We start from the raw sequence: 10158 nt of genomic DNA, 5'->3' as shown, positions 1-10158 counted from the left end.
AATCATATTGCTATTGGACAAAACATCACGATTCACGACGGGGCCTTATCTGGAAAACTGAAAATATTTCGAAGCCGAAACTCGGTGAGCGTAGGTTTGGCATAATGGGCAGTTGGCCCCGAACAAGATGGCGTCTAGGCCTCAACGGTTTTTGAGTTATGGCCATTTATCTGGGATTAAAGGTCCAAAATGAAAATAGAGAAATTATTTTTCCACTTCATGTCAAAGTCAAGGAGCCTCCGGTGTCAATAAAAAAAGAACCAGCCATTTATCTATCGTCATTTAAGAGAAATCGTACAATGACAGATTGGTGATGTTCACGGATAGGTGTTTTTTTTTTCAACGGTTACAGATCCAGTTGCAGGGTGTTCTTACAAATCTTTTTAAAGTGTGCTGCGGAGCTCTGCGAGATTTCTGTGATTTTCTATGATTTTCTGAAATAACACACACTCACTAAACCCTCCGTAAATAACTCAGTTCTTAACGTAAAGACTTAAAACTCAGGATTCTGTAAAGGCATACCCCAATCAGGATATGAGTTTATTTATAGCTTCCTGTGCCAACCGGAAGTGCCTTAAATGGTGTCACAGTGGCAGTTTCCAAGGGTTAAAAAGGTCAGATCTTTTCAAAACTTCATATGTGTGATTAGGCAACCCCCATAAACTGTAAGTCAGTCATTTCTCCCAACAGATGTCAAAGAAAAGCTCTCTCTCACACACACACACACACAGAAACACACACACAGCAAGGATGGAGTGACAAAGTGCGGTGCTTAAAGACACAGAAAGCCTACAATGGCATTTCCATATCCTCTAGGCCGTGCCGAGTTCAACATGATGCCCCGCTTGACCGTAGCTCGCTCGGTCTAAGCACAGCGACCATTAGAAAAGTAGACCCAAAATGAAGGCTGGCCCTCAATGTCATTTGCTTTTGGGTGACAGTGAGAGAACCGTTAAGGTGAGAAGCACAATTCGACCTCAGGAACGTACCTGAGGTCCTCCAGATCCGTGCAAGCCTAACCTTGACCGTGTGGCATTAACCCTTACCAGTTAAAAGAAGGTGTTTACATCAAACAGTTTGCATTGACTTCTCTCCCCATAGGAATACATTGCCTGCACCTCTAAATTCAACCTGAAGCCTATGTGGGTTATGAATGCCTTATGAACCTGTCTTCTATGACAGTCCATCAGACCACTTTGAGGTCTACCTGTGTCGATTCTAAGCTTCCTGGAGCAACCGGAAGTGGTTAAATTGACCCAAAAGGTGTTTTGATGTACATAACCTTCAAAGGTGAAAATGACTACATTCAACCCTGTGTAGATCGTAGATCAGTCAATTCTTAACTTAAAGACTTAAAACTCAGGATTCTGTAAGTGGCTATGTCAATCAAGACATGTGTTTACTTATAGCTTCCTGTGCCAACCGGAAGTGCCTTTAATTGGGTCACACTGTCTGTTTTGAAGGGTTAAAAAAGTCACATCTTTCCTAAACTTCATATGTGTGACTAGGTAACCCTCATGAACTGTAAATCAGTCATTTCTCCCAACAGATGTCAAAGAAAAGCTCTCACACGCACACACAGCAAGGATGGAGTGAAAAAGTGCGGTGCTCAAAGACACAGAGAGCAGGCAATGGCATAAACATAATCTCTAGGCCGTGCCGAGTTCAACGAGATATCCTGCTTGACCGTGGCTCGCTCGGTCTAAGCACAGCGACCATTAGAAAAGTAGGCCCAAAATGAAGCCTGCCCCACAACGTCATTTGCTTTTGGGTGACAGTGAGAGAACCGTTAGGGTGAGAAGCACAATTCGACCTCAGGTATGTTCCTAAGGTCCTTCCGATCTGTGCAAGCCTAACCTTGACCGTGTGGCATTAACCCTTAATAGTTAAAATAAGGTGTTTACTTCAAAGAGTTTGCATTGACTTCTCTCCCCATAGGAATACATTGCCTGCACCCCTAAATTCAACCTGAAGCCTATATGGGTTATGAATGCCGTATGAACCTGTCTTTGGTAACAGTCCATCAGGCCAGTATGAGGTCTACCTGTGTTGATTCTAAGCTTCCTGGACCAACCGGAAGTGGTTAAAATCTCCCTAAAAGTGTATATCCATACCCTGCCTGCAGTTTGATAGACATAGTGCATTCAACCCTGTGTAAATCAGTCAATTCTTAACGTAAAGACTTAAAACTCAGGATTCTGTAAAAGCATACCCCAATGAGGATATGTGTTGACTTATAGCTTCCTGTGCCAACCGGAAGTGACATAATTGGTGTCTCAGGGGCTGTTTCGAGGGGTTAAAAAAGTCAGATCTTTCCAAAACTTCATATGTATGATTAGGCAACCCCATGAACTCTAAATCAGTCATTTTTCCCATAAAATTTCAAGGGAAAACTAAATCACACAGACACACAACTTGTAAGGAGGGACGTATTGGGGTGCGTAGAGACTGACAGTGCCTGCAATAGTTAGCTTTGTTCGAGCTAAAAAAGAACCGTCAGACCTAGAGTTCCGAAACTTTAGAAACCTGTTCTAGACCTCAGGTCGATAGTGCGTGGTGAGTTAGGTGGCTCTAGAAGGTTCTCGGACAGAGAAACAGCCTCGTACATTTGCAATGACTTCAAATCATTTTGACCATTACGAAAATGACGACATTTAGAAAAGTCTCAGAGAAACAAGACTAGGTGCATTGAAACCGGCTCGGCCCATAGAGACGGACCCCAACGTTTCTGTCCGATAGCTCATTCAAGGACCCCATAACAAGGCATGGAAAAAAGTGGATTTTCAGCACCAATTAGGGTTTTACTCGGGCACCGAAGGACCTATCGAGCCGAAACTCGGGATTCTGGGTCGCCTCACATAGGCCTTCACATAACGTCCGACCTGGACCCGCAGCTAGAACGTAACTATGTGTTTTACGTTTTTATAATGTTTTAAACTAAAGGCGCTGTGAATTATGGGCCTGCTCTGACATATGTGATAGTTGGCTTCTAAATGAGTTGGAAAAAGTGGGTTTGGTGTCAATTGGTATCCGTTTGGTGTCAGAATGACATCTAATTGACTGATGGACACTGACTTGCTAGTTGACTTTTGTACATTAGCAATATGTTTAAACGGAGAGGGACCATCACCAAAATGGCATTCTGAAATCAACACAAAAAATGGCATCACCATAGTCTCCAGACTGTGCCGAGTTCAACGAGACGCCCCGCTTGACCATAGCTCGCTCTGAGTGCAGTGACCTTGAAAAAAAGCAGAACCAAAATGAAGCCTGGCCCTGAATGTCATTTGCTTTTGGGTGACAGTGAGAGAACCGTTAGGGTGAGAAGCACAATTCGACCTCAGGTACGTTCCTAAGGTCCTCCCGATCCGTGCAAGCCTAACCTTGACCGTGTGACATTAACCCTTAATAGTTAAAAGAAGGTGTTTACTTCAAAGAGTTTGCATTGACTTCTCTCCCCATAGGAATACATTGCCTGCACCTCTAAATTCAACCTGAAGCCTATGTGGGTTATGAATGCCTTATGAACCTGTCTTCTACTCCCTGTTCACCCACGACTGCGTGGCCACGCACGCCTCCAACTCAATCATCAAGTTTGCGGACGACACAACAGTGGTAGGCTTGATTACCAACAACGACGAGACGGCCTACAGGGAGGAGGTGAGGGCCCTCGGAGTGTGGTGTCAGGAAAATAACCTCACACTCAACGTCAACAAAACTAAGGAGATGATTGTGGACTTCAGGAAACAGCAGAGGGAACACCCCCCTATCCACTTCGATGGAACAGTAGTGGAGAGGGTAGCAAGTTTTAAGTTCTTCGGCATACACATCACAGACAAACTGAATTGGTCCACTCACACTGACAGCGTCGTGAAGAAGGCGCAGCAGCGCCTCTTCAACCTCAGGAGGCTGAAGAAATTCGGCTTGTCACCAAAAGCACTCACAAACTTCTACAGATGCACAATCGAGAGCATCCTGGCGGGCTGTATCACCGCCTGGTACGGCAACTGCTCCGCCCTCAACCGTAAGGCTCTCCAGAGGGTAGTGAGGTCTGCACAACGCATCACCGGGGGCAAACTACCTGCCCTCCAGGACACCTACACCACCCGATGTTACAGGAAGGCCATAAAGATCATCAAGGACATCAACCACCCGAACCACTGCCTGTTCACCTCGCTATCATCCAGAAGGCGAGGTCAGTACAGGTGCATCAAAGCTGGGACCGAGAGACTGAAAAACAGCTTCTATCTCAAGGCCATCAGACTGTTAAACAGCCACCACTAACATTGAGTGGCTGCTGCCAACACACAGTCATTGACACTGACCCAACTCCAGCCACTTTAATAATGGGAATTGATGGGAAATGTTGTAAATATATCACTAGCCACTTTAAACAATGCTACCTTATATAATGTTACTTACCCTACATTATTCATCTCATAGGCATACGTATATACTGTACTCTACATCATCGACTGCATCCTTATGTAATACATGTATCACTAGCCACTTTAACTATGCCACTTTGTTTACTTTGTCTACATTCTCATCTCATATGTATATACTGTACTCAATACCATCTACTGTATGCTGCTCTGTACCATCACTCATTCATATATCCTTATGTACATATTCTTTATCCCCTTACACTGTGTATAAGACAGTAGTTTTGGAATTGTTAGTTAGATTACTTGTTGGTTATCACTGCATTGTCGGAACTAGAAGCACAAGCATTTCGCTACACTCGCATTAACATCTGCTAACCATGTGTATGTGACAAATAAAATTTGATTTGATTTGATTCTATGACAGTCCATCAGACCACTATGAGGTCTACCTGTGCCAATTCTAAGCTTCCTGAAGCAACCGGAAGTGGTTGAAATCACCTTATCAGTGTTGATCCATACACACTGCCTGCAGTTTGATAGACATAGTGCATTCAACCCTGTGTAGATCAGTCAATTCTTAACTTAAATACTTAAAACTCAGGATTCTGTAAGTGGCTATGTCAATCAAGACATGTGTTTACTTATAGCTTCCTGTGCCAACCGGAAGTGCCTTTAATTGGGTCACACTGTCTGTTTTGAAGGGTTAAAAAAGTCACATCTTTCCTAAACTTCATATGTGTGACTAGGTAACCCTCATGAACTGTAAATCAGTCATTTCTCCCAACAGATGTCAAAGAAAAGCTCTCACACGCACACACAGCAAGGATGGAGTGAAAAAGTGCGGTGCTCAAAGACAGAGAGAGCAGGCAATGGCATAAACATAATCTCTAGGCTGTGCCGAGTTCAACGAGATATCCCGCTTGACCGTAGCTCGCTCGGTCTAAGCGCAGCGACCATTAGAAAAGTAGGCCCAAAATGAAGCCTGCCCCACAACGTCATTTGCTTTTGGGTGACAGTGAGAGAACCGTTAGGGTGAGAAGCACAATTCGACCTCAGGTACGTTCCTAAGGTCCTCCCGATCCGTGCAAGCCTAACCTTGACCGTGTGGCATTAACCCTTAATAGTTAAAAGAAGGTGTTTACTTCAAAGAGTTTGCATTGACTTCTCTCCCCATAGGAATACATTGCCTGCACCCCTAAATTCAACCTGAAGCCTATGTGGGTTATGAATGTCGTATGAACCTGTCTTCGATGACAGTCCATCAGGCCACTACGAGGTCTACCTGTGTTGATTCTAAGCTTCCTGGACCAACCGGAAGTGGTTAAAATCACCCTAAAAGTGTTTATCCATACCCTGCCTGCAGTTTGATAGACATAGTGCATTCAACCCTGTGTAAATCAGTCAGTTCTTAACGTAAGGACTTAAAACTCAGGATTCTGTAAAAGCATACCCCAGTGAGGATATGTGTTGACTTATAGCTTCCTGTGCCAACCGGAAGTGCCATAATTGTTGTCTCTTGGGCTGTTTCGAGGGGTTAAAAAAGTCAGATCTTTCCAAAACTTCATATATGTGATTAGGCAACCCCCATGAACTGTAAATCAGTAATTTTTCCCATAAAATTTCAAAGGAAAGCTAAATCACACACACACACAGCTTGGAAGTAGGGACCCATTGAGGTGCGTAGAGACATACACTGCCTGCATTAGTTAACCTTGTTGGAACTTTTAATGAACCGTCAGACCTAGAGTTCCGAAACTTTAGAATCCTGTTCTAGACCTCAGGTCGATAGTGCGTGGTGAGTTACGTGGCTCTAGAACGTTCTCGGACCGAGAAACAGCCTCGTACATTTGCAATGACTTCAATTCATTTTTGCATCACGAAAATGACGACATTTAGAAATGTCCCAGAGTCGCAAGACTAGGTGCATTGCGACCGTCTCGGCCCATATAGACAGACCCGGACTTTTCTGTCCGATAGCTCATTCAAGGACCTCGTAGCAAGTCATGGAAAAAAGTGGATTTTCAGCACCAATTAGGGTTTTGCTCGGACACCAAATGACCGATCGAGCTGAAACTTGGGATTCGGGGTCGCCTCAGCTAGGCCTACACATAACATAAGAAATGGACCCGCAGCTAGAACGTAACTATGTGTTTTATGGGTTTTTTATGGTTTGAACCGAAGGCGTTGTGAATTTTGGGCCAGCTCTGAAGTATGTGATAGTTGGCTACTAAACGAGTTGGAAAAAGTGGGTTTAGTGTCAGTTTGTATCAGTTTGGTGTCAGAATGATATCCAATTGACTGATGGACAGTGACTTGCTGGTGACTCTTGTCCATTTGCAATATGTTTAAACAGTGAGGTACCATCACCAAAGTGACATTCTGAAATCAACCCTAACGAGCGATTGAGATGAACCAGAATCACTGCCCAGCCATCCCGAGTTCATCGGGCCAGTCAATTTCACATTCCTGCAGAATTTTTATAGCATGACAAATTCGTGATGGTACCTGCCCATTGAACCATATTGCAAATGCACAGTGACTTTGCAAAAGTAAGAAAACATAAACAAATGGACATAATGAAATCACCATATTTTTATTTTTGGGTTACCAGTTGCACCACAATGCACGCGCATTTGCAATATGATTCAACAGTGAAAAAACATCACCAAATGGACATGATGAAGTCAACACAACGACTGATGGAAAGGAGCAACTATCACTGCCAGGCCATCCCGAGTTCATCTGGCCAGTCAATTGTGCATTTCTGCAGGATTTTTGAGCATGTCAAATTTCTTATGGTAAATGCCCATTGAACCATATTGCAAATGCACGTGCACTTGCAATATGATTCAACAGTGAAAAAACATCACAAAATGGACATGATGAAGTCAACACAAGGAGCGATGGAAAGGAGCAACTGTCACTGCCAGGCCATCCTGTGTTCATCAGGCCAGTCAATTTTGCATTTCTGCAGGATTTTTGAGCATGTCAAATTTCTTATGGCTTTTGGCCCCAAAAAAAAGGGACTTTTGACTTTTGACTTCCTATGAAATCATATTGAAAATGGACAAAACATATTACTTATGCGCATGTAAAAATAAAATAAAAATGATAATAAAATTGGACAAAAGTGTATTCATACAGTTCTTACACATGTGTAATTGACAAAACCCAGTTCTTCCAAGATGGCGTAGCAGTAGTTGTCCTGTCGTATCGTCTCTCTGTAAATATCGTCTCTTTTTCGTTTTAGATATTTTTTAGATATTTTTTCTTCGCATATCCTTAAAAACATTTTGCTAAACCTAAGCTTCCAAATACTCTTCTGCAACCCGCCAATGTAGCCACTTTCCTAAAGTAGTTATATTTACTTCGGAACCGGACCCTCTCAACTGAAGCTAGCCAGCGAACTACCAGCTATACCAGCTAACCTTTAGCTCGGAAAGCTCTCGCCAGTTCGAACAACGCGACGCTAACCAGAGCATAACGGACTTAATTAATTTTTTCTTTTTTTACCCCCGGATTTCCACCACAAACGGAACATTCTTCAGCTGGATCCTCGCAACTAGCTATCGAGCTAAACATCAACCCTGGTTGATTACTCCTGGATAGCGTTTCCACCCACGTAGCTTGAAGCTAGCCGAGCTCCTAGCATACTCCTGGGCTACAATACCTTGACTACGACCGGTCTATCGATATCACCGCATGAAGAGGAATAAACAGACTCACCCCATCGCGACGTCCTCCAAAGGCTAACTCTCTAGCCCTCGCTATCTCCTTGCTTGCTAGTTCGGCACGCTAACTGCTAGCTTGTTTAGCCCAGGTCCGCTAACTACTACCTTGTTTACCCCGGCCTGCTAATCTGTTAGCTTGTTAGCACAGGCCTGCTAACCGTCCCGCCGCGTCCCAAAAACGCAGTGGCCCATATGTACTCTCTCTTCCCGATTAAAAAAAAAAAAAATTGTTTATACCTTCCGGAAACCTGCCTCACCCAATGTGATACGGAATCGCTATTATCTTTATTTTTAGAACACACTCAAGAACCTCCAGAAGCTAACCAGCTAGCTAGCTACAAGCTATTTAGTCATTGTTAGTTTTCTTAACCTGGATAACACTCGCCAGCCCAGCCCCCCCTGCCCCATCCACCGCTGCCCCCTGGACTCTGATCACTTGGCTACATAGCTGATGCACGCTGGACTGTCCATTAATCACGGTACTCCTTTCTGCTTGTTTGTTTTATCTGTCGGCCGAGTTGCCTAGTCAATGCCATCTCACCTGCTGTTGTTATGCTAGCTGATTAGCTGTTGTCTCACCCACTGTTTTAGCTAGCTTTCCCAATTCAACACCTGTGTTCACTGTATGCATCGCTGTATGTCTCTCTCAAATGTCAATATGCCTTGTATACTATTGCTCAAGTTAGTTATCATTGTTTTAGTTCACAATGGAGCCCCTAGTTCTATTCCTCAGACCCCTGATACCTCCTTTGTCCCACCTCCCACATATGCGGTGACCTCACCCATTACAACCAGCATGTCCAGAGATAAAACCTCTCTCATCATCACCCAGTGCCTGGGCTTACCTCCGCAGTACCCGCACCCCACCATACCCCTGTCTGTGCATTATGCCCTGAATATATTCTACCATGCCCAGAAACCGGCTCCTCTTATTCTCTGTCCCCAACGCTCTAGGCGACCAGTTTTGATAGCCCTTAGCCGCACCCTCATACTACTCCTTCTCTGTTCCGCGGGTGATGTGGAGGTAAACCCGGGCCCTGCATGTCCCCTGGCACCCTCATTTGTTGACTTCTGTGATCGAAAAAGCCTTGGTTTCATGCATGTCAACATTAGAAGCCTCCTCCCTAAGTTTGTTTTACTCACTGCTTTAGCACACTCTGCTAACCCTGATGTCCTTGCCGTGTCTGAATCCTGGCTCAGGAAGGCCACCAAAAATTCAGAGATTTCCATACCCAACTATAACATCTTCCGTCAAGATAGAACTGCCAAAGGGGAGGAGTCGCAGTCTACTGCAGAGATAGCCTGCAAAGTAATGTCATACTTTCCAGGTCCATACCCAAACAGTTCGAGCTACTAATTCTGAAAATTACTCTCTCCAGAAATAAGTCTCTCACTGTTGCCGCCTGCTACCGACCCCCTCAGCTCCCAGCTGTGCCCTGGACACCATTTGTGAATTGATTGCCCCCATCTAGCTTCTGAGTTTGTTCTGTTAGGTGACCTAAACTGGGATATGCTTAACACCCCGGCAGTCCTACAATCTAAGCTAGATGCCCTCAATCTCACACAAATCATCAAGGAACCCACCAGGTACAACCCTAACTCTGTAAGCAAGGACACCCTCATAGACGTCATCCTGACCAACTGGCCCTCCAAATACACCTCCGCTGTCTTCAACCAGGATCTCAGCGACCACTGCCTCATTGCCTGTATCCGCTACGGTGCCGCAGTCAAACGACCACCCCTCATCACTGTCAAGCGCTCCCTAAAACACTTCTGCGAGCAGGCCTTTCTAATCGACCTGGCCCGGGTATCCTGGAAGGACATTGACCTCATCCCGTCAGTTGAGGATGATTCTTTAAGAGTAACTTCCTCACCATATTAGATAAGCATGCTCCGTTCAAAAAATGCAGAACTAAGAACAGATACAGCCCTTGGTTCACTCCAGACCTGACTGCCCTCGACCAGCACAAAAACATCCTGTGGCGGACTGCAATAGCATCGAACAGTCCCCGCGATATGCAACTGTTCAGGGAAGTCAG

Source organism: Oncorhynchus nerka, linkage group LG15 (genome assembly GCF_034236695.1).
Source record: "Oncorhynchus nerka isolate Pitt River linkage group LG15, Oner_Uvic_2.0, whole genome shotgun sequence".
In the NCBI taxonomy this organism is placed as follows: domain Eukaryota; kingdom Metazoa; phylum Chordata; class Actinopteri; order Salmoniformes; family Salmonidae; genus Oncorhynchus; species Oncorhynchus nerka.
This window is presented reverse-complemented; position numbering follows the sequence as displayed.